The sequence below is a fragment of the Marmota monax genome, unplaced genomic scaffold, assembly GCF_021218885.2.
Source record: "Marmota monax isolate L192 unplaced genomic scaffold, Marmota_monax_Labrador192_F-V1.1 WCK01_AAM20220418_F8-fsc00066, whole genome shotgun sequence".
Lineage (NCBI taxonomy): Eukaryota > Metazoa > Chordata > Mammalia > Rodentia > Sciuridae > Marmota > Marmota monax.
Genome location: NW_026692805.1, coordinates 3,725,549 through 3,751,714, shown reverse-complemented (window position 1 = coordinate 3,751,714; position 26,166 = coordinate 3,725,549). Strand labels below are relative to the sequence as shown.

General features: G+C 39.0%; 1 protein-coding gene across 8 annotated transcripts in view; it reads right to left on the bottom strand.

Moving 5' to 3' along the window:
• The window catches only part of Svil (supervillin), a 237,171-nt gene that overhangs the window by 199,023 nt on the left and 11,982 nt on the right, over positions 1 to 26,166 (bottom strand). The gene's annotated exons all lie outside the window — the stretch shown is intronic.

The following is a 26,166-nucleotide window of genomic DNA, read 5'->3' as shown; positions in this document are numbered from 1 at the left end:
GAAAACAGAATGATATCACTCTTGATAGGTGTAACATATCCAACAATTTAGAACAGGATGCTGTGAATAGAAAATATAAGTAAATGTAGGTCAAAGAAAGTAAGTGATCCATCCTTGATCGGACTCATGGTCAGGGTCTCCCCACTCATATAACCTCTATTTAAATAGAGCACTTGATGATGGATTCCTACAAAAAAATTAGGGGTTCTCATTATGAATATTCATTATCCAAATCCCTAAAGTTAAAAGTATGCTCAGAAAAGTATGCCTTCAAAACACTCATGTATTTCCTAATAACTGTCTTATGACTTGAGTCTCCACTCAAAACTGCATCTTTGAGATGGGCACGTTAGCACATGCCTGTAAACCCAGCGTCTCAGGAGGCTGAGGCAGAAGAATTGTGAGTTCAAAGCCAGCCTCAGCAACAGTGAGGCACTAAGCAACTCAGTGAGACCCTGTCCCTAAATAAAATACAAAATAGGGCTGGGGATGTGGCTCAGTGGTGGAGTGCCCCTGAGTTCTATCCCTGGGACCCCCCACCCCCCAAAATGCATCTTTGTTCAACATCAGCATCTATGCCTAATACTGCCAACGAATGGCTTGTACTCCCATAAAAAGGTGTGTGTCTGCTGCAAACTGAAACTGCAAAACTTGCCCCCAAATACACAATTACATAAGATAAATAAAACAACATTATAGAATTTCCCCAACAAGAGGAGAAACAATAGCAAGTGGGGACTGAGCAGTTTGATTAGAAAGCAATTATTTAAAAGAAAAATTAAAAGTTGGTAGCAAGGTAGGAATTTCAAGAAGGACTTTTATATTAAAGAAGTGAAAATGCTCCAAAGGAAAATGACCAACAAGATCCTCAATGTTTTCGTAGCACCTGCCATCTTTATGATGTGATGGAAATGTCAAATGTGGTAGAAAAAATACTACAATGTAGCCGGGCGTGGTGGCACATGCCTTAATCCCAGTGGCTCAGGAGGCTGAGGCAGGAGGATTGCGAGTCCAAAGCCAACCTCAGCAATTTAGTGAGGCCCTACGTAACTCAGTGAGACCCCGTCTCTAAATAAAATACAAAAAGGGGTGGGGATGTGGCTAAGTGGTTACACACCAAAAAACTAAATGTAGTGATTGAATTGATAGTTAAAGAAAACCATATTTAAATTCACATTCATTAGCCATACCAGACCTAGGGCCAATAAGTGGAAGACATAAAGAAATAGATTTGAATTTAGAATAAGAAGAATTTTTTAAAAATTTTTTTAGTTAGTTGTTGATGGACTTTTATTTCATTTATTTGTTTTTATACGTGGTGCTGAGAATCGAACCCAGTGTCTCATATACATGGTAGGCAAGTGCTTTACCACTGAGCCATAACCCCAGCCCTAGAATAAGGAGAATTTATAAAATGCTGCCCCAAAACCTTACTCCTCTCAAAACAATCAACACTCGATATTTGTACTCTTATTCTAAGAGCTGGTCACAGTCACACTAATCACCTAAATTGTGTTAAATGTTAGTTAAAATAAACTTATTTTCATAATTTTCAGTTGATTCTTTTCAAAATAATCTCCCAAGCTTTTTCTTTATTCACTATATTGTCCCCATTGAAGTGGATCATCTTAAGTGGCCTTTTTCTGGTTCTAATTATCCTGGGGTAACAAAGACCCGCTGTGTAATCTCCAGAAAGGATTTTCTTAAGTTTAAATCAGAACCATGGAGTGTATTTATATCATTTTGAGCCAAGTACACATTTTAGAAGTAGGAACTTCTGATCCACAATATACAATAAATACCAGGGAACATCGTGTTTTGTTTTGTCTGTCTGTCATGAAAACCAATGAATTTAAAAACCTAATATAAAATAAAAATAAAGATTACAAATGACTATTTGTCCCAATTCTTTTAAAAAGTGTAAAGCATAATGTATTTGCCATTCTGAATGATGTAAGTTTCCAGATGAGGCAATCTACTTTATTTAAACAAAACTATGGGGAAAATCTTCATGTGGTTGTTAATAGTTGCCAATTTGCATATCATGATTAGTTTTATCACGTGCAATTATTTGTGGTTCTGTGTAATTCCCAATCTCAACTTTACCTAAGAACAATCAAGTTGGCTGAGTCTTCCTATGTTCAAAATGTTTATTATATGGACATAGTTAATATGCAGGGCTCTCTAGCATTCATTTAGATAATGAAAGCTATTCTAGTATCATAAAAATACAAGGCTTCATTTTAGAAGCATCAATTATTCAGTGTAACAGTTTCTTCTAGAAGTGTGAGAAGAGTAAAAGAATATTTTCCCTTTAAATCGAATTATAATATTCCATTGTAGAAAGATGTTTTCTTTCACATTTCAATCTGCAACAGTGTTAGGAGTCCAAGTAACTGACAACGTTCAATCTGAAGCATGTAGGATAATATAATTTTAAAGATTCATTTGATGTGGACTCTTCAGCTTCTGTGACCAAAATAATAAACAATTTATGATTCAGTTTGTTTACTAATCCTGTCTCAGAGGTCAAGACCAAGCTTAATGACTCAGTGTTTTTGTCCAATTGGCCTATTTCTCAAATGAGTGCAAATTCATGGCTCAGGATTAGGCTGTGACTATAGTTCTTTCCAGGTTTCCAAGGACTGACAGCAAATCCCCCTTCTCCTCAGGGTCACCAGAGGATAAAGAACAAAGATTACAGAATGTCTGCCATATTCTAGTGTAGGTGCACACTTGAATTATCTAACCATTGTTGTCTAGGAACAAGAAAAAAAATAAAATAAAAGCTCAAAATCATCCTTTCAAATGTTTGAGTTCATGCTAAACAAAAAGGTGACTGCCCTGCTCTGGTCCCCCTCCTGGAATGAAATTAGCAAGCTTGAAGGGCATCAGTCAAAGAGCAATAGGGAGCTCGCTCACATAGGTCACCACCAACCTCGGATAAAAACCCCAGCTATTTCACATCTATAAAAGGAGTTTTCTAGGCCGGTTAGCTTCATCAAACCATAGGAAACAAAAATATCACAAATCTGGCTCCTTGTTTTTGGCAAGCTGACTTGCCAGCAGACATTCGACAACATTAAGACTGCTTTAAAAGGAAATGCATGCCTAGACTTACTACCAACCATACGCGATGATGTGATTAAGATGATAGAGCAGAGTGACTCCCCCAGGTTGGCCTGGGCAGGGGCCATGAGCCTCACTGGTGGCATAGCATCCCCAGCAAGTAAGCAGGTGGGCTCAGGAATTCCACAGATGGCATTCAGCCACTGCCTCCCTGGACCAAGTTTCATGACCTTGCCTAACTCCTTTAGTGTTCTGTAAAATGGGTATAGGAACAAACCTAGAAACTTCCTAACAGCCTCAAATGAGACAATCAGGTCAAGAGCACAGCATGGTGCATCACCTGGAATGTTCAAGGGGTGTTGTTGTTATAACAAGTAGAACTGAACGACTTTCCACTTTTCAGTACCTTCCGGGAGGCTGTATTTGATGCCTTCTCTAATTAGAACTGATCTTTCCCACCCAAACCTGTGACTAGGAATTCGTTTTTGTTACTGTAAAAATTTAGACAAAATAATGATTCAAAATGTACATTTTAAATGTACAAAATACATTTTTGTTCCTACCAAGTATTCCAGAACAGATAGGATGCATATGGTTTTGGCTCGATGATCACTAACACTGACCCAGAGCTTCTGATGTGCCAGGCACTCCAAGTCCTTTCCATATGAGAACTCTGTGAGCCTTATCGTAATCGTATAAGGCAGCAACTATGCTCATCCCCATTTTACAGACTGGGAAACTGAGACATAGACAATTTAGCATGTTGGCCAAACGTCAGGGCCAAGCCAGGATTCAAAGTAAGAAGAGTGGTTCCGGAGTCATATTCTGAAGCATGACACTATAGGACCTCTGTTCTGTGCATTTATTTGAGGGGTGGGAGAGAGGAAGGGAAAATACAGTCTAGAAGAGTCTCTTTTCTCCTTCTCAACACCACACACACACACACACACACACAGTTGTGAAGACATCCAAATATATTTTCATTGACTGGATCTTCAAATATAATCTTTAAATTTCTATTCACAGGGCAGTATCTTCCTAGAGATACTTGGAGAAGTAGGAAAGCAGAGAGACCTGAGCACTGAGCAGGACAGAAATCATACAGAAGCTTGAAAAGATGAAGCAGGGAGAGCTGCCCTTGGAGGCAGGGTGGTATATCAGACCCAGCAGTAATCCAGAACCAAGCTGCTGTGTGGGTCCCAACTTCACAAATACAAGACACCTATGAATCACAGCCCTTCTTCCCTCTCTAGTGACTGTCCCCCCAAAGCATTCATCTCAAATGCCTTCTAGTATACAAAAGCCAGGACACCCGTAGCTTCTAATAAAATACATGTGGAAATATATGTGCTTAGCCGGAAAAGTCCATTACCAACATTAACCAAAGTTACACTCATCCTTAAATACCTATTCTCATTTTAGAGGCAAAACTAACAGATGGAGTATTTGATGCCAAGCTACAGAGTGACTGAGATAAATAGATGGATCGGTAGATGATGGATAGATGGATAGATGGATGGATAGATGAATGGTTGGATGGACAGGTGAATATATGTATGTATATATGAATGAGTGGGTAAATACATACATAGTTTCATAGAAAACTGAAAATCCAGTTCTAGGAGTTCAGTGAGGTTCCTGAAGGACCTCAGCATCCATTCACCCCAACCCATAGAGAGACCCCTCAGAATCATGGTGAGTGAACACTGCGCCCAATAAGAAGATATAAGCACAGATGGGGATATCCAGATTTGATACAGGTTCTATGAGCATGGTTGAGTCCTGAACGGTTCCCCAAATACAATTTAATGCTCTCTTAATATAGCCAAGAGGAGTGAAAGAAAACTAAGGAGGAATTTGGAACTTGTGGAAAGCATGAGATGAGACTGATAAACACTCTTGAACTAATTGGAACCAAACATCCTCATGGTCAGAATTATAAGGAAATGTAAAAAATTATAGGTGAATTCCAAAGGTCAGACACCTCTGGTGAGAGAGCGCTGAAATATCTCGGCAGCGTTAGGCTCTTCTCTATTCTGTACACACCATACAACTTGTGGTATTTCTGAGGGCAGAAATTAGGCTTCTCTGGTGAATCAATTGTCCAGGGGCTGAGAGAACACTTTTTGCTAAAGGTCCAGAGAGCCCTCTTGGAAGCCACAGCAAGAGAATTAGGAATGAAAATACAGCACCATATATGTAGCTCGGTAAAGTGTATAGAATGTACTCACTGCTCATTTAAAATACTAAATTGCAGTTCTGGAGGCTAAATATCTTTGATGTCTCCTATAAGAAAACTCTGAGGCATGAGTCATCTCACTCCAAAAGGAAAAAAAAAAAAAGAAAGCAAATTTTGAAAGAAAATAAATCATAGATTTTGTAAGTGAAAAGAAGACCAAGCGGCTACATGTAGACAATGGGAAATAACACTTATACAAACAAATTAAAAATTACTTGAACTTGTTTGAAGTTCAAGATAGGTGGAAAAACTGTCACACCCAGTGTTATGGTTTAGATATGAGGTGAGCCCCAAAAGCTCATGTGTGAGACAATGCAAGAATGGTTCAGAGGTGAAATGATTAGATTATGAAAGCTTTGCCCTAAGCAGTGGATTAATCCACTGATATGGATTAACTAGACAGTAACTGTAAACAGGTAGACTGTGGCTGAAAAAAGTAGGTCACTGGGGCTGACTTGGGGGTTTATATTTTGTCCCTGGTAAACAAAGCGCTCTCTCTCTCTCTCTCTCTCTCTCTCTCTCTCTCTCTCTCTCTCTCTCTCTCTCTCTCTCTCTCTCTCTCTCCTTCCTAGTACCATGGCCTGAGCTGCTTTCCTCTCCAGTGCCCTTCTGCCATGATGTTCTGCCCCACCTTGGGCCCAGAGCTGTGGAGTTGACAAACCATGAACTGAACCTCTGAAACTGTGAGACAAAACAAACTTTTCCTTCCTAAAATTGTTCTGGTCAGGTATTTTGGTCACAGCAACAATAAAGCTAACTAAAACACCCAGTGACAACGTGGGGAAGCTCCATGACCGATGGGGGCTGTACCTATTTCAGGCAAAAAGAGAAAGGTCTGGTTGATTCATCAAATAACATGATAAAACGTGTATATTAATGTCTTTAAAACAATCTGAACAACGTTGACTGTCTGCATCTAACCCAGTCCTTCTCTTTGTCCAAAAGCTGAAAAAAAGAATGGGTTTTAATAACTTAACAACTGTACAACTGTCAGTAAGTGTATGTGTGTGTGTGTGTGTGTGTTTCCTTTTTAGAACAGGATCTTACCATTAAGTTAACCAGGTTGCCCAAGCTGGCTTTCAACTGGCAATTTTCTGCCTCAGCGTCCCGAGTAGCCGAGATTACAGGTATGCACCACAGTTCTAGGCTAGCCACTTATATTTTTAATGATAACTCATGAGATGTTGAGGCCAAACTAAATGACAAAGAATTTCTCTTCCCCAGAAACACTTGCTAAGTTTTTTAACAAGTGGTATTGGTGGGTGGAAGGTGCTGGACTGAAGCCAGATGGGTCAAATCTTGTGGCAAGCCAGGTAGGCCTGGGTCTCACTGCCTCAAGGCCTCAGCACTCACCTTGCTACTCCGGGGAACATCTATCCTACAATTTCCTCAGGGTATTTATGGGCTGGTGAAAATGGCCAGCTATGAAGAAAACCAAACAAATTGAACAACGGTTTGGATTTTAAACTTTCCCACTTGACCAAGTCGTAAGGAACTGGAAAGTGATTTTAAAAGCTCTTTCTACATTAATGGCTATCCAGGGAAGGGTGCTGGTAGGTTTCCAAATGCAGGGTAATATTGCTGGTTTTTCTTAACAAATAACAAGAAAAAGATGACATATAAAGAGTAAAAACATAGATGAAGGAAATGACTTCACCTAAGAAAAAAGAGGTTTCAAAATGTTGTGTCCTGTCACAGACACGGTACCAAGACTAAGCATGGTCCATCCACCCATACCAAAAGCTTCTTACTGCTCAGTACAGAACGGCTAAAATAAAATGGAAGCTTAAAGGGTTGGGTTTGTGGCTCAGTGGTAGAGCATTTGCCTAGCATGCACCAGGCCCTGGGTTCAATCCCCAACTTTGATAAGAACAGTCATGTGTTGCTTAATGATGGAATATACCTTGAGGAGTACACCAGTAGGTGATTTTGTCATGTGACCATCAAAGTGTACTTACCCAAATGAAGACAGCAATACTAGTAAGGATGCAATCTTATGGGACCACCGTTAACTATTCAGTTTATTATCATTTGGTGCATGGCTTCATTTCCATGCAAACACTAGGCTATGAAGTGATCTCAGAGATGCTCTCATTGAGAAGATTTACTTGCAAAATCTTTCCATCCACAGCAGCCTGAAAATGTCACAGGAAGAATTCCAGGTAACCCACTCAGTGCATCCCCTTCCCCAGTTTATAAAGCAGTAAAAACTTCTTACTATTCCATTCTTTATATACATATATATGTTGTAGATGAACACAATACCTTTCATTTATTTATTTTTATGTGGTGCTGAAGATCAAACCCAGTGCCTCACATGTGCCAGGCAAGTGCTCCACCACTGAGCTCCATCCCCAGCCCCATTAGTTCCATTCTTGATCTGAAACAGGATTTAGCTGCCTGATTCTCCATGCCCAAATTATGAGTTCATTCTTCTTGATATGCGTATTTACATTTTATTTTTTTTTTAAGTTTGAGAAACACAGTACTTGAGCCCACAACTTCGCGGCTCACCAGACTGTTATCAGAAGGAGGAAGAAGACGAGGTATAGATACTGCTGGGTGGCCCCCTTCCTCGCCCTGCACTCCAGTCCTGGAGGAGGCACCGATGCACTGACAATATTTGCATGCCACAGGGGACATTTACACCCCACTTTTCATTTGGGAATTCTTCCTCTTACCTCATCATCTTTCCCTACCCTCACCTCACAGCAAAGTTGGGCCATGCATGGGCACCGCTCCCCTCTGTCCACAGCAGTGGGCACGTCATCCAGGCCAAAGAGATTTCCATTAAGATTTGACTTTGCAACAGTAGAAGAAAGAAGGTTTTGTTTTTTTTGTTTTTGTTTTGTTTTGTTTTTGTTCTAAGGGAAAACCTGAATAACCCCTCTAGTTTCAACTGGTTTTCGTACTTGCTTCTACTTCACTTTAAAAGTCCCCAATTTGGGAGGTCATGAAGCTGAGCAACATATTATTAGTCTCCCACTAGCTCTGCTGTGGGCAACACCCCTGACGCCTGGGTCAGGATGATAACGGTTGTCTAGGTTACTTTACAGTTACTTGAAGGCCACTTTTGTTGAAACTATGGACTTTTCAGTTGGGCCTGCATGGATGCCCAAGGGGTGACCTTTTGAAGTCAGAAGGCCAAAAACTCCATCCTCAGATCATGCTATTGCCAACATTTTTCAAACGTGAAGAGTCATGATTGACTACACGCAGGCAGGATATGGTTACTTCACCTCAAATCACCTTTCCCCATGCATTAAACTACCCACTTCTTCATCCCATAAATATCCCCAAACCCTATCCTCAGGGAGGTGGACTGGAGACCTGCTCTCCAGTCTTCTTATGCTTGTCCACCTTGGGAAAGTACTCCCCTCACCAAACTGATGATTTACATGATTGACATAATATGCAACACACAGAAGGGCCTCATGAAGTGACAAAAGCTGTTAAGAGCTGCCAGTGACCATCTTTCAGGTCCTAGCCCTGTAAGAGAGAATGAGGCCAAAACCAAAGGAGAACTGAGTCTCATCTGAATCCAGAGTCATTCTGGGATTTCCTGTTAGATGAGCCAACCTATTCACATTTTGCTTAAGCAAGTGTGAGCTGGGACAGGGAGGGATGTGTAATCGTCAGGTTTCCTCAATAGGTGCTTTAAAAACAAATAGGAAAAAAAATCATGCCTAAAAATATAGTGAGTTATCATTTCCTATTTTTTTAAAAAAGATTCCTTGTTTGTACAGCTAATAATTCAACACAAATACATTCATAAAATGGTTACTTGTATTTTCATGAAAATTGCTCTAATTTGATTTTTGACTCTTGTAACTAAATGTCTTAATTAGAAGTTATCTGTGATAGCTGAAATTCTCATAAATTTGGAAGATCAATTCAGGATATGGTGGTGTGTTAAAAAATAAAGCAAGATATTTCAGAGTTAACTGTTCCATGCTAAAATCTGATAAGTAGGCACTATTTTTAAAATAAATGTTGCATCAAAATAAGAAAAACTATAGGAAGGGAAAAATAAAATCAAAACACAAAACACAAAACTCCACCCCTCAGAGTACAACCAGAAGTCTTCTTGCAGCATTTCAATGTCTCATGGGATCCAAGTCCAAACTGTAAGAACTAACCTCCCCACTGGATTCTGAAGAAGATGCACAACTTGAGGGGTCCACAAGCAGCGGTGCACCGCAGGATCCATGCTCCTGTGCTCACTGCTAGATGCTGCATGGAGCTGCAGTGTGATCAGGAAGTCAGCTCAGACCACATGTTGATGCAGTTGATCAGATGGAGCAGGAATTATGAGTAAACCATTCCATTTCATAACTGAATCAAGGTTCTGCACTTTGGCAACCCTATCAGCCATTTGAAATTTATCCTGGTAACATGGAAAATGAATCCTTAAACAAACTGCTCACAGCCCTTTGACCTTGGATGACTTTGATGCATCTGTGGACAAGCTGCTCACCTGACAGACTGCCTCCTCATGGAGCTAGAGTCTTATTAATCTCGCTACCTGGACCGGATTCTAATGAAACTTGATAGGCTGACTAACAAATCAATGAAATCAAATTATTTCATTAAATGAATGACTTTTGTTTCCATTCACTTTTTTGTAAAAACAAAACAACTTGGATCTAAAGGTCTCAATCAAGATGCTCCAAAAATGTGAAGAGGCCAAGGTAGGCCCAGGTGTCATGTGAAACAATCGAGGCATTTATTTTTAATGTGAGAAAGCTTAGTTTTTTAAAACAAACAAGAAAATTCTAACTTCAAAATAGATTCAAGGTTATTCCCCCAGTTTCATGTTTTCTCATCAATATTTACAAATTTCTCTGAGTCCAGTTATTTTAACATTCCCTCTTGACACTGGATTTGAGGGTGACATGTGTCAACTCAGGGTCACATGCCAGATACTGAGCACATCTGTGCTTCCCCTTCACCAGGCTCTCTGTGTGCCACCAGGGAACTGGCAGCCCTCTGGCATTACAGCCACCTGTTGTCAGAAAACCCTCTCTTAAAATTGCATCTTTAACCCCAAATGAATTTCATTTCTCCATTCATGACAAGTGAAGCGGGAGAAGGAAGAGGGGAGAAACCAGGCTCCTCTTTCAGCTAGTTCTCCAAATAGCTCCAACAGCCCTGGGCCCCCAGCCCTGAGCAGAGTGTGCAGCCAGTGGACTATGGACATATGCGGCCAGTGGCAGCCTCTACTAAGGGGAGGGTCCAGACATCAATGACCTCAAAGAGGTAGAGGGGAGCGCCACTGGGGAATCCCTGGGTCCTTCTGGAGCCAATGGTACCCTACACCACAGGGTGTTTCCCATCTTATAGGGATTCCCTGGTGGTTTCTAGAAATGGTCCAGGGTAAAATCAGTAGTAATGGCAATGACTCTCCTCTGAGGAAACTGTCAGGTGGGTTCTTGAGCTGCCTGTTAATGTTGAAGTTCATGGGTCATTCCTGCTCCTGTGGACTATCACCCTAGCCTGCCACATTCAAAATGGAAACCACTCTTCTCCTAGATGACTCTGATTTCCCATTAAATTTCCCAAGTTTGTAAAGCTCATATCACTCCCTAAACCTACAGTATTTTATATATGTGTGTGTTCACCAGTAACTGAGCAGGCAATAAATCATGACCTAAAATATGTTATTTTCACAAAGAAAAGATAAATGTTTGAGGTGAAGGATATACCAATGACCCTGACTGTATTATTTCACACTGAATACATGTACTGAACTATCACAGTGTACCCAGCCACTATGCACAATTATGATACATCAAATTTAAAAAATAAATATATGTGGTTTTACAGTACTTCTGAAGTGTTTTTACCACATCTCTCACTAGTAGGGTTGATTTTCTCAGACTCTTGTGTGTGTGTGTGTGTGTGTGTGTGTGTGTGTGTCTGTATGTGAATGTGTATGTTTTGTGTGGTGATGAGGATAGAAAAATCCAGGCTCACACATGCTAGGCAAGAGTTCTACCACTGAGCTATAACCCCAGCCCCATTTCTTCTTTTTTTTTTTAAATTTTTTATTGTTGGCTGTTCAAAACATTACATAGTTCTTGATATATCATATTTCACAATTTGATTCAAGTGGGTTATGAGCTCCCATTTTTACCCCATATACAGATTGCAGAATCACATCAGTTACACATCCATTGATTTACATATTGCCATACTAGTGTCTGTTGTATTCTGCTGCCTTTCCTATCCTCTACTATCCCCCCTCCCCTCCCCTCCCCTCCCCTCTTCTTTCTCTACCCCCTCTACTGTCATTCATTAGTCCCCCTTGTATTATTTTTCCCTTTCCCCTCTCTTCCTCTTGTATGCACTTTTGTATAACCCTGAGGGTCTCCTTCCATTTCCATGCAATTTCCCTTCTCTCTCCCTTTCCCTCCCACCTCTCATCCCTGTTTAATGTTAATCTTCTTCTCATGCTCTTCGACCCTACTCTGTTCTTAGTTACTCTCCTTATATCAAAGAAGACATTTGGCATTTGTTTTTTAGGGATTGGCTAGCTTCACTTAGCATAATCTGCTCTAATGTCATCCATTTCCCTGTAAATTCTATGATTTTGTCATTTTTTAATGCAGAGTAATACTCCATTGTGTATAAATGCCACATTTTTTTTATCCATTCATCCATTGAAGGGCATCTAGGTTGGTTCCACAGTCTAGCTATTGTGAATTGTGCTGCTATGAACATCGATGTAGCAGTGCCATTTCTTCTTTTTTAATTTCCCAGACTCTAACATAGACAGACCTGCAGTAGAAAAGATCTCAATTTTTGTCTGCCAAATTTCACTTGAAATTTGATTTGTCAATTATTGATTATTTCCTCCAACCATTCCCTTCATCCACCCCCAAGAAAATCACTTACTGCTGAAACTGGAAAATTAAATATTATTCCCTTTTATCTGAGACAAGATGGGAAGGGTTAATCCTGGAACACAAGTTCTTCCAATGAGAAAATCATGATAAAAATGCAACAACTTAATAACATTACTTTGGGGCTCTAATCATTCATTCACAAAATACACCTCTGCCCTAAAGAACCTGCAAGAAACAGGAAAAAGGAGGTATGAACTAAAAGGTACAGCGAATTCACCTCCATGCTTTCTGTGAACATAAATATCCAAATGCACAAGTGGTGGGAGGTACCTGTGAGTGACACTCTTTCTGGGCTCAACCACTCCTTCAAGTTCAGATTTCAATTCAAATGGCATCTCCTCTATGAAGACCTTCCTGATCTCCCAGTTTAAAGGTTCCCTCCACCCCGAACTCCCATTATTGCACTCTACAGAACATGTACCATATCTGTAATCACATGTTTCTTGGTTCGTTGTTCTGTCTCCCTTTCTCAACTGAAAGCCCCATGAGAGCGGGGTCAGGTCCACTTCTTGCACCTTGAACCATGCCTTGCCCAGAAGGGGCTGTGTGTTGAACCAACACCCTGAGCAACCTACCGCCATGGTCAAGAGTGAAGGAAGTCAGAAAAGTTGTCCTAAACCACAGAGAGAGTTGTGGGTACAGTCACCCACAGGGACAAAGGCAGACCCAAGTGGTTCACCTTTCTCTCCTGCTTTTACTTATAAGAAATGGGTATAACTGCCACCCCAAGGGGTTGCTGTCAAAGCCCCTAATATGGTGCCAAGAATACACTGCCAGAGCAATTCTGCCACTCTTTTCTGGAACCAGATTATTTGAGAATATACACACAGACATATGCAAAGCAGAAAAATCATTCTGAGCTCAATTCAATGGACTCAAGCCCTTGAAGGGTGTGGCCCTGGGTGGACGGGTAGGCAGGTGGAAAGGAGTGAGGGGGAGAACTTGAGTGGAAACTGGAGGTCACAGCAGGATTACATTCCACACAAAACCTTGTGCTGGACATTCAGGACCTGTTCAATTTCACTGCCAACCCCCTCACTCCCCCGCCACTCTTATTTCTTCCATCAACAAGGATAGCCCAGAGTAACTCAAGGTCTAACCCGAAACCAAAAGACATACACAGATCCAGGAGTCCTGGAGATGGGAGGAAGATACTTTAACTCATAATAGACTTAAAGAAGTAAATTCAAAAAATTACCCCCTGACTTCAGCACTAGATTGAGATGCTTACAAAGGATCAGTTCAAACCATGTAAATCTGGTGCCAATTTTTAAAGTTTACTTGAAATGTAGAAAGAATAATAAATGAGAGAGATTTTCTTTGATCTTTAAGACACATTATAAAGCATTAGAAGTTCTCTATTCTTGGATATTGGTAACAAAGGTAAAATTTAGGGTGGCCATTTTCTCCTTCAATTTGTAATTTTCCCAAGAAAATCTTTGGTACAGCCAAAATTAATGTGGGCTGTATAAATATTCATGGTCAAAGGATATATAATTGGTTGAATAATAAAATCCCAAAAGATATCCATATTTCAATCCTTGGAATCAAGATTTTGCAGATGTGATAAAGTTAAGGGACTTGAGATGGGGAGATTATCCTAGATTACTGAGATAGGTCCAAAGTAACTATCAGTATCTTCACAGAGGGAGACAGACTATGGACTGTTCTTTCCACTTTTCTGTAGGTTTACACATTTATAAAATTTTAAAAATTGCAAGAAAAATTCCAAGAAAAAAATTAAATGTCTTCTAATCTCATGCCATTAATTGTACCCTAAACTTAAATTTTCCTAGTTCCTATTTCTGCTTGTTTGAAGATATCTACAGTAGAAGTGCTAATAACAATGGTTAGCAATAGCAGTAGAATTTTAAAAGCCAAAGAAACAGTATTTTACAGATTGGAAGTACTTTTTAAGTAATAATTAAATGGATTATAATCAATGGAAAATAATGTAACACATTTACAAAAAAATAGCAGCTGAAGCTACCATTACAGAAGAAAATACACACCAGATACTGCACTAAGTACTTTTTGTGTATTATTTAATTAACTCTCATAATACTTACGAGAGCATCATCATTATCATCCCTACTATGCAGATGAGACACTAAAAGCTTAGAACAGTGACACAGCTGGTAAATACCAGAGCTGCGACTTAAACTTAGGTAGTCTAGCCCACTAATATTATAATCAAAACAATTTTCCTTTAAAAATGTAAAAACTTGCATAGTGAAGGGAAAGAACAAAAGGAGGCATGATTCTTCCCTCAATAAGGCAAGGGGAGGAAAATTAAAAAACTCAAGGGGAAAAAAGCATCATCAACAAAAGACAAGCAAGACATGGTTAAAATGTTCCATGATTTTGAGAAACATGTGAACCCATTTGAAAGAGACATTAGAAACTCTCTCCTCTGAGTGAGGCCATAGCGTGCTATAAGAGTCACAGAGCAGGAGTGTGTCCACACCACACTGCTTGGCTCTCCTTCAAGCAGGGTGTATATTAACATTGCTTGCATGCAACCTTTAGACTCAAAGGTTACACTCCCTGCTCCATTGGCTTGCAACCTTTAGACTCAGCCAATGACAAAGTGAAGAAAACATTTCCAGAAGTAAAGACAGAGCTGAGAAAAGCTGAAAGACAGAGAACGCTCATCTTATAAAATATGGCACTTGAGATAAAAGGAAGAAAAGCTAATGGAATAAGACATAGAGGTGTATGGAAGTTAAAATTGCAATGGTGATCAATAGAAGAATTCAATAGTGATAAAGCAAAGAAGTTGTGCCTGCCTGTGTATGAGTGTGGGCACACATAGCTTCATCTATCATAGCAAAAGCACCAATAGATAAAACCCAAAGCAGAAGCATCAAAAACAATGAGTAAGTATATTATTTGAGTTATAGAAGAAATACTACAAAAAAGAGCTATTAAAAATGTGTTGACTTGGGCTGGGGATGTGGCTCAAGCGGTAGTGCACTCGCCTGGCATGCACGGGGCGCTGGGTTCGATCCTCGGCACCACATAAAAGTAAAATAAAGATGTTGTGTCCACCAAAAACTAAAAAATAAATATTAAAATATTCTCTCGCTCTCTCTCTTTAAAAAAAATGTGTTGATTCTGAAAAGACACTATTTGCTTTTCACTAACAGCTCTTCTTTACTCTCAGATTTTTTTTCAACTGTGTTCATGAATCACGTTTTAAAAAATCATCTAGTTTAGGAGTTATTGACTGTAAATAACCAGATGGTAAATATTTGAGGCACTGTGGGCACACAGGTCTGTGCTACAGTTACACAAATCTGCCACTCCAATATATTCAAGAGTGTTCCTCCTCTTCATAGTCAAAGAGTTCAGGAAAAGCAAGATTTAACAGTGCTAAGTAGATTTCTTTACTTAATGGCTTCTTGTAGCCTCTACTGTGTTTATGAGCTTCTGAATACCCAATGTGGACATAAAGTGTGGTAATGCACAATTGTCACGTTCTAAGCAACTAGAACACACAGGATCACTCCAGGGGAACTGGGCTGCATGAAATAACCAACAGAGACAGACAAATACCTTTTTTGGGGGGGGTCCTTTGACCTTAAGGGTCCACAGAAAAGAGAGAAAGTGAACATGCTGAACCCTTTTATTGAGGAGAAGTCATTCAAATGAGGCAAGAGGTCAGGTTTCAGGGGACTGAGTCTAGCTTCATGATGTCTGCTGTCAGCAGACTGACTGACATCTAGGAAGGCCACACCCAAAGGCAGAGCAAGAGAAGGGGACACAGAGGGAGCTTCCTTAGAACACTCTATCCTAAACAGGGCAAAGGGGTGATAACACAAAGGAACAGGTGAGCGTCGCTCAATCCATGGGTCGACACGCCTACTGAAGACATGCCCTCAAACTTTCTGGACCAGGGCAATGTCCAGGTCACTATGAGATGTAGTGACCGGTCAAAGCCTCTTCTCTCCAGGATGGGAGGCTCAAATCATTCAGAGTGGCTCCACACACACAATCTTTCTCCAATTCATTTGAATACACTGGAGAAAAACCAGACTAGCAACATCTCAGGGCCACTGCTGTTCAGTGAACAGACTGGGAGACAGTGTCAGAGTCTAATTCCTACCTTGATGAATAAATAAGGCTTGGAAAGAGGGAAGTTGCTCACAAAGCTATTTGACCAGATGGTGTCAGAGGTGGGAACAGGACCTAGATAGCTTATTGTTCTCACTGCATTTCAAAGGGTCACTCATTTATCCCACGTAGCCAACCAATGCAAAGCTATCCTGAGTCATCTCTATCCTGAATGACTTGACAGGAAGTGACTGTAACTACATTAATAAAATAATACTTAAACCTTAAAAAGACTCCGGGGTGTAGATTTTATTATTTTCCTTAGAAACAACATGAAGCCAGGTGAATTTATTGGACACATTCACTGTGGATCTGTTTTCTAATTCCTAAAGCAAGAGTGGGGGAGTCAGAAAAAAAAGGAAAATAAAGAGAATGAAATAATGTTGTTTCCTCAATGTTTTTAGGGATTCTAAAGCATGCTATTCAGTGGTAACTAAGCGAACTTCATATTTTATGACATATAAGTAATGAGCAGTTATTGATTGAGCTCTCTCTGAACATACATCAACATACAAAGCACAGAACATGTGTTTGGGAGATAAGAAAACATTGAGAAGGATCAGGGACAAAAGAAAAGGATTCAAAACCTAAGAGTTAGTAAACATCCCAAATTTTCCTATGAGGCCAGTAAAACAAACTCAGGAATTTTCAGGATATAAACTGAATTTTCAAAAAGAGAAGGAAATCCAAGGTTTAATCAAGGTCCAGGCTAATTAGGATTAAAGAAAATCAGGTGTACCCACTCTGAAAATAATGTCCTGGTTCATGAAGGTGGCATCTTAATTATGAAAATTTCACTGCATCATTATTTTCTTTACAACAGACAAATCAATTGTTCCATTTTCTCCACTTTTCTCATGTGTACTTTCATAGTCTGTGATGATGATGATGACTTTTATGATTTGGTATTGGGGATAGAACCTAGGAACACTTAACCACTGAGCCACATCCCCCAGGACCCACTCCCGGCAATTTTTTTTTCCAGTACAAGGGATTGAACTCAGGGGTACTCAACCACTGAGCCATGTCCCCAGCCCCCCCCCCTTTTTTTTTAACTTTTTGCATTTGATATAGCACCCCACTAAATTGCTTAGAGCCTTGCTAAATTGCTGAGGCTGGCTTTGAACTTGCAATCTTCTTGCCTCAGGCTCCCAAGCCACTGGGATTATAAGCGTGCACAGTGATTATTAATGGAGATGACTTTTTAAAAACATTCAAGCCAACTTGGCTAAGGGGCAGCTTTCCCCTAACATCGTTATGGATGGTGTGAAGATGAAATCTACTTTATCCAGAACCAAGAGAATGCAATCTCTGCAGAAAGAATCCCCATCCAAGGAAGAGCAAGTCAGAATGCTCTAGAGGTCATCAGTCAGTGGCCCATGGGAAGAGGACAAGCAGTTGCAGTTGACCTACAAAGCCTGCCATGGCCTTGTTCCAAGCTAACACTTATTAGAACCCACAGTCTGACCCAGACTGTCCTTGAGGTCAGAACTTTGGTCCCAAGACTTGCCCTAATGGTCTAACACAGTGGAAAGTTGAAAGTTCACCAGCACTTGCCTTGAGGCACTGTCATCAGATTCTTCAGAGACCACTTACTACTTCCTCTGCTACACTCCAAAACTTCCTGGGTGCTGTGAAACCAGGCAAGGAAGAAATAGCTGCTGAACAAGAAAGTGAAAAACCATCTAGATATAGGAGGTCCCTGGGTTTAAATGCAAATAGCTCTTGGCCGGAGCTACCCAGTACAAGAACCAATGGTCAAACATGGCTACTTGAAAAATGGTGTGCCATACTGGAAATATGGAATAAAATGCCAACTTTTAATAAATTTTCTTTAAGTTTACAAACAGAAGCAGTGCAAAGTATTTTTCTATTAAACACGAATACTTTGCTTTGGCAGTACTACATTTGACATTAAATACTACATTGCTTAAGATATTACTAGCAAAGTGTAGTGTGGGGGATCTACACAGGACTGCAACACTGATTGGATGAAATGATTTTGTTCACACAGATTTAACACTGTAGTGCACTCATCTGAATACTCTAAACTGCACAAGTTATAGTACTGATTATGTAAGCCACAATTGGCAATTATATTGAAAAACCTGTTTTATATAAAATATAATTTTTTTAGTTTATAAAATAAATATGGCAATATTTTCAAATTTAAAATAGTCTTAGTGATAACACAAAAGCAAATAGAGCCACAGAAGTTAATTCTACAGTCAGAATGATAAAGGAAAAATGAGATGGAAGAGGAAGTTATATAAAAAATGTCATAATCAAAGGCAATTATGATTTTCTGTAGCAGAGCAAAATGAAAAAGCTTTTGGCTACAAAAAAAATCAAAGATAACAACGCAGACAATATTAAGAAACAATTTCAGCAAAGCCATAGTGAATTTGATGCTGCTTCCTCTAAAGAGTCAAAAAAGGATCAATGAAATTAGTCATTTGAAGTTAGAATTAAGCTGTCAGTAAAAAAAAAAAAATTAATGATTTTTAATATCTGAGCTTGTAACTCTGGCTAACAATAGGACACGTTTGACGCTTTTAAAAGAAAATAATTTTTAGATGCAGAAAAGCTAAGAAAATGATTAGTTAGAGAAATTTTGTAAGAAAATTGTGAGAAAATAAAAAATATATTCTATGAAAAGTGAAAGCCTTTTAATTAAACAACTAAGCAATAGCCAATAGAAAACAAAATACTTTTTAATAATGTCAAAAATCAAAGGATTTCACATTTGGGAACCATAAGTAATTTTCTTTAGCTTTAAATGAATTTTGCAAAGTAAGAAACACTACTCAATGTTTTGGGTAAAGTTTTTTATCTCAAAAGACTTACAAATTTATGAAGAAATGTTGTCAATTCACAGCCCAAAAAGCACCCCTCCCCCAAAAATTGGATTCATACTTCTTGATCTTTTGCATCTATTAAGGAATATTGGCTAAAATTAGGAACAAAAGTTTCTATCATACCTGAGAGTGCTCCTACTATGTTAAGTCAAAAATCCAAACTTACCAGACTTTTAAAATAAGAGACTAGTTTATCTCTTAATACCTATTTGTGCTATTATTCAATTGTGGTCAGTTTTCTGAAGTGCCATTTATGAAAACTGTCATGAGTAATGTATTAGTCAGTTTGTGCTGCTGTAACAAAATATCTGAGATAATCAACTTTTAAAAAAGAAAAGCTTATTTTGGTTCACAGTTTTGGAGGTTTCCATCCTTGGTCATTTGGCCCTCTTGCTTTGGGCAGGGAACATGTGGTAGAATAAGGTGCTTACTTCTCAGCAGCCAAGAAAGGAAACCAAGAGACAGGAAAAGGCAGAGGTCCCACTATTCCCTTCTAGGACACATTCCCAATGAACAGAAAACCCCCACTAGGCTCTACCTCTTAGTAGTTCCACCATCTCCCAGTAGTGCCACAGGCTGGGAATCAGCCCTTTAACACATGGGCCTTTGTGGGACACTAATATAAACCATGGTAAATATTCTTAAAATTGTCCAGAAGATACATATAAATATATAAATACTATGAATTATGGTGTGTCTATTGAACTGCTGAAAGAAATAGAAAACAATGATTTTTTTTTTTTTTTGGACCAGGGATTGAACCCAGAGACACACATCCCCAGCACTTTTGTTTTTATTTTTTATTTTGAGAAAGGGTCTTACTAAATTACCTAGGGCCTCACCAAATTGCTGCACTGGCTTTGAAGGAGTGATCCTCCTGCCTCAGTCTCCCAGGCTGCTGGGACTATGGGCATGTGCCATTGTGCCTGACAAAACCCATGAATTCAATAATCATGTTGTCTTTGCCAATAATTTCTGGATGAGTCACAAAAGAGTTCTACAAAGATACATGTATCGTTTACTCCAATTCAAGATACACTTTGTCCAAAATGAACACATGCAATATACTCAATGAAGACACAAACAGCAAAGTGATTTGGGTTTATTCACAGATAATGAACAAGCGAAGTTTGAAATTCCAAGAACAAGAAAATTTATTTGTAACCCAGCTAGACAGGCAGGAGAATCTGTACTGAAATTAATACTTTTCAGAAGACAAGTGAAAATAATGATGATATACATTTGTGTGTGTGTGTGTGTGTGTGTGTGTGGTACTGGGAATTGAACACGGCGGGGGTTCTTTACTACTGAGTTACAAAGCCCTTTTCATTTTGTATTTTGAGACAGGGTTTCACCACCTTGCCAAGTTTGGCCTGAAATTCGGGATCTTCCTGCCTCAGCCTCAGGCATATGCCACCACCCCTGGCTATATATTTTTCTGATTTGAATCTATACACATATTTCACTGAAATCAAAAGCAGAAATAAATAGCCTTCAAAATCTACAAGAAAAGTTTAAAGAATATTTAGTTGATATTGATAAATTAAAACTTAGTTCTCAATTTTTAAATATATTTCACCACACAATTGACACAGATTTTATGCCAAATTTTTTTTAAAGTGAGGTGTGAACATTATGTGAAGCTTTTTCAAAAATGTTTTGGTATTTCTTATCATCTAAACTAAACTGTCTTTGGTGCAAGATTAAGATGAATAAAATACTCATAAATATAGATTAATGCTGTGGCAATCGTCATGTGGTAAAATACAGTATTCCTTTGAATTTGATGTTCGTAATTCTGAGTTGGCGTGAGAGTGAGTGAATTTACATAACTTGAACAGATAGAGCTTTTAAACTGATGCGCTTTTGTTTCAAAAAGTCAAATGAATTCTAAAAAAAGATGAATCCATTTTGTCAATCTGGATGCAAATATTAATGGGAAGTGATTTTTTTTTGACACTTGATTCAGCTGCTGGGAAACTTAAGTGCATCTGGAAGTTGGTTACAATTCAACTATAAATTTTATGAAATCTAAATACAGACCAGGTGTTTCAGATGAAAATTTAGTATCTGAATTTAGATCTTATATAGCTGTAACATATATGCCAAATTTCAAGACTTAACTACCAAAAAGAGAAATAAAAAATGTCTCATTTATATTTCTACACAGATTTATGTTGCAATAATAGCATTTTGAATACAGTAGATTAAGGAAAACAGATTGTTAAAATTAGTTTCACCTGTTTCTCCTTTTGTTTTAATGTAACTACTAAGAAATCTCAAATTATGCTGGGCCTGGCAGCACATGTCTGTAATCCCAGTTACCATGGAGGCTGAAGCAGGAGGACTACAAGTTTGAGGCCAGCCTCCACAACTGTCTCAAAATAAAAAATAAAAAAGGGCTGGGAATATAGCTTGATGGTAACTACTGGTTCAACTCCCAGTAGCACAAAAGAAAGAAATCCCAATTACAGATGTGGCTCATGTTATATATCTATTGAATAGTTAAAATTTCTAGCTACTTAAAGCAATCTTTTCCCAGAAGCCCTGCTATCATTTGAAAATTTCTTAGAAATATAGAGTCTGAGGCCTTAGTCAAAATGTACTAAATAGAACCTAAATTTTAACAAAAATCCTAGGTTAGATCAAAATGGGAAAAAAAGGAAGCACATTTATCTTTTTGCCTGACAACTAGGAGGTGGTAAGGGGTGAAAGGAGAAACCAGTCAAATATATTGTATAATGGTTTCAGGACACAGGACATCAGGAAGCAAATGAGATGAGTGTGTGATTGAGCAAGCGTATCACCTAGAGGGATTTCTTGGCAGTAACACAGGGAGAAAGAAAGTCCAGCAGATTTCCTGCATGAAGGACACAGACTGAGAGTTTGGGGAAACCCAGGCAGCTAGGATTTGTAAGAAGGGGTACCAAAAGGGAGAGAACTGTGCACAGAGAGGAGTTCTGGAGGAGAGATCTCAATCCTCAAGTATTCAGTGCATGCACATAAGCAAACTTCCTGTGGCTGGGGAAAGCACCCCAGAAAAGATGAGTGAGAGCAGCGGCTAGTGCTCAGTCACAGGTGAAAACAGTACCTGCTTCACCAGACATTTTGGAGAAACTCACAATGCAGGCCTAGTAGGTACTCAGAAACACATTGCTCATGTTTAAAATGATGCCGCTTTAAGAACTAAAAGGGAGAAACTGTCAATCTGCAAAAGTTAAAGATGTATACTTACTTACTAAAGCAATCACTAAAACAGCTAAACAAAGAGATACAGCCAATAAGCTAATTAAGGAGAGAACATGAATTTATAAAAGATTCGAAGAATCCCAAAAGGAGGCAGAAAAATAGGAAACAGCAAGGAAGAACAGATAGGCTATAAAGAAAACAACTAGCAAAATGGTAGATTTAAAATTAGCTCCGTCAATAGTTACATGTAATGAGATTCAAAGGTATAGGGCACTTTAATATAAAGACACAACAGTTTTAAAGTAAAAGGATAGAAAAAGATACGCCATGCAACACCAATCCAAAGAAAACTGAAGTGGTTTTATGAAAATCAGGCAAAGCCTATTCTGGAGAAAAGGATATCTGTTGAGGGAAAGAAGATCCCTTCATAATGGTAAGTGGCCAGTTCATCAGTAGGACATAAAAATCTTAATCATTTATTCACTTCAGTGGTTGTGCATCTAAATATAGATGGTCTTCCACTTACACTGGAGTTCTGTTCTGACATACCCAACCTAAGATGAAAATAACAGGAGTCAAAATCCATTCCATACATCTCACATAGGAAACTTATGTCGCTTAACCTGGCCTACCCTAGAGCAGTTCCAAATGCTAACATCAACCTCCAGCTGGGCAAAGCTGTCTAACACAAAGGCTCTTTTATAATGAAGTGTTGCATATCTCATGGACACACACAAGCATTTTGTAGCCATGATGGGAAGGGATGCAAAAACACATAGAACATCCCCAAACACAGGCACTGTAGAATATCAGCTGTTTCCCCCACGATCACATGGCTGATGGAGCTGCCGCTCACAGTGCTGCTACATACCTCAAAAGAGTATCACTAGCCTGGGAAAAGATCAAAATCAAAACTTGATGCATGATTTGTACTGAATGTGTATCACTTTCACACTACTGGAGAGCCCAAAATCATTAAGTCAAACCACCATAAATTGGGGACTGTCCGCCCATTGAGCAAAAACTGACAGAAATACAAAGAGAAACAGACAAGTTCACAATCACAATCACATATTTCTATGCTGCTTTCTTGACTTCTGATTGAACAAGTAGACAGACAATCAGTACATGCATGAAAGATTGGAACAAGATCACCAAGTGCCATATATGCACATTAAAGTTTGAGGACCACTGCCCTATGCTACTTATAATGGGCACACAGTCCAGATCCAGGTCGAGTTTTCCTCAAATATCAAGAAAAGTTTGAGTAATTTATCCAAGATCATATCATAAAGACCTAGATGTTAAGAAATTGTGGCTAAACACTGACCCGAACTTTCCCCCAAAAACCTAACTAGAAGGTTAACAAAACAGTGGCAACGTTACACCTCAAGAAAGCTGCTTAAAGAAAAAGAAGAGTCTTTTGACTTCCAACTGGTATCATCATAACTGGTACTTTTTATCTGACTTCTATGCTGAGAAAATCTCTATCACTGGAAAATATCTATCATTTGTCACTGGTCAGAGTTAGAGGAGAAGGTATTTTCAGGAAAGCTAATCTTAAAACATAAATCACAACATTTGGAGATGACAGAGTTAGTGGAAAGAGACTGGACTTTTCTAACAGAACTGGAAACAACACCAGCCCCACCGCTTAAATTAAAACTCCACGAGACTTGCTGTACTCCTTACAGGACTACACTAACAGCTGTTATAAAGTAAGGTATAGATGTTTCCTAGCACGTAGCATAACATGCTCAGTAAATATCAGTTCCTCTCCTACATGCACTGACTAGTCAGCGTGAACACCCCCGGAGTAGAGATTAGCTCTCTAGCACATCTGCTTGAATAATCCCAGTAAAGACCAGGAAAGTCAATACCTTCAACAGCAAAGTCAGTCTCTCCATTTTGATCACTGAAAATCCTGAGGCATCATTCAACTGAGCCAAACTTTTCCTTCCAACCCTCAATGAAGAGCTTTACTCTATTTATGGTGGTAACTTATACCCTTCCAACAGCTGTTGCCTTACATCTCATGATGGATTAACAAAGAAAAGAAGTTGGACCGCTTTACAATCAAGTTTTAAATGGTGGTAAGTAGAATATCAGAAACAACCATAACTATTTTAAGGTTTTTTAAGAAACACACTGGAAAACCTCTATCATTTGTCACTGGCTCAATGAAATCAAGAGTGGAAAAAAACAGGGCTAGGCATCCAAAGACCTGGGTTCCAGGTTGGATCCTGATGCCTCGTGCCTGATAGTCGGGAACCTAACACTCTTTTTGTGGGGGCCTAAATTTCCTCATCTATAAAAGAAAGATATGAAGGCATGGGCTATTCATCTTATAAAGTAAAATAAAATGAGATACATGTAGACACATAAACCATACTTAAAAAATTCAAGGAATTGTTTTGAATGACTATGATGCTGTGTTCCTCCTGTTAATACAGAACATCAAGAGGTCACTGGAGGGGGGAAACATGACTAAAGTTCCAACTAGTGTTGGTCTAGTTTTTAAAGTCATGCACTCTCTCTTGCACAAGTTTTTAAGATACAAAAATCTCCCGAATTACTACAGAAAAGATTTTTCTGCAAATATCAAGAAAAGTTTGAGTAATTTATCCAAGATCGTATCATAGAGCCCTGGAAGTTAAGGAATTGTGGCTTAACACTGACCTGAACTTTATCCCAAAAACCTTACTAGAAGGTTAAGAAAACTGTGGCAGCATCATACCTCAATAAAGCTATTTAAAGAAAAGAAATAAAACAGTTCAGTGAACACTCTCCAGGTTTTTTCAGCTAGAATTCTTTCCACATTAGCACCAAACTTGTCTTTGCAAGATGTGCACATTCACACACAAACACACACAACAGGGTTTTCAGTATGAATTGTACTAAAATCTGGGACAATAAATGTCTTTAGCTAAGAGCAGGCAGACACAAGAATCCTAGCCTCCAAACTCAACTTAAGGGCACTAAAAACTCCAACCCAAAATTGACAGTTTTGTTCTTTAATCTTTACTGTATTTTGCATTAAGCTGCACTTCTGGAATCCTCTATTACATGCATGATCTTCATTTTGGTATACTACCACTTATTTATGAGCTGAGTGTACTGCCAAGTGAATGTGACTTTCGCAGCAAAAGATCCAGATTTAACTCTCAATTATATCCCCCAGAGATACATGGCTGTGACCGGCCATTTTACCTCTGTGGGCCTTGATATTGTGCATCTGTGTAATGGAAATACTTCACCTGATGATTGTGATTGAGATACATGACAATGCCTAGCAGAATGCCTTGCATACAAAAGTGCTCCATAAATATTATAAAATTTGAATAAGCATCTCCAACTTGAACTGTGATTTCAAAATGCTTATTAGCTGGGCACGGTGGCACACTCCTGTAATCTTAGCGGCTTAGGAGGCTGAGGCAGGAGGATCCTGAGTTCAAAGCCAGTCTCAGCAAAAGCAAGGAGTTAAGCAACTCAGGAGACCCTGTGTCTAAATAAAATACAAAATAGGGCTGGGGATGTGGCTCAGTGGTCGACTGACCCTGAGTTCAATCCCCAGTACAAAAAAAAAAATGCTAGTGAGATATAAGTCATTTTCATAGTACTTTCCTGAAACTTTCAGTATTCATTGTTAAGAAAGCATTATTGTTAGCAAGGGATGTTTGTCCAACCAGACTGTGAACAATGCTTCAAGAAGAGGAGGAATAGATGATGGAGGAGGAAGAGGAAGAGAAGACGATGGAGGGCAGATGATGTTGGAGGGGAGGGAAGA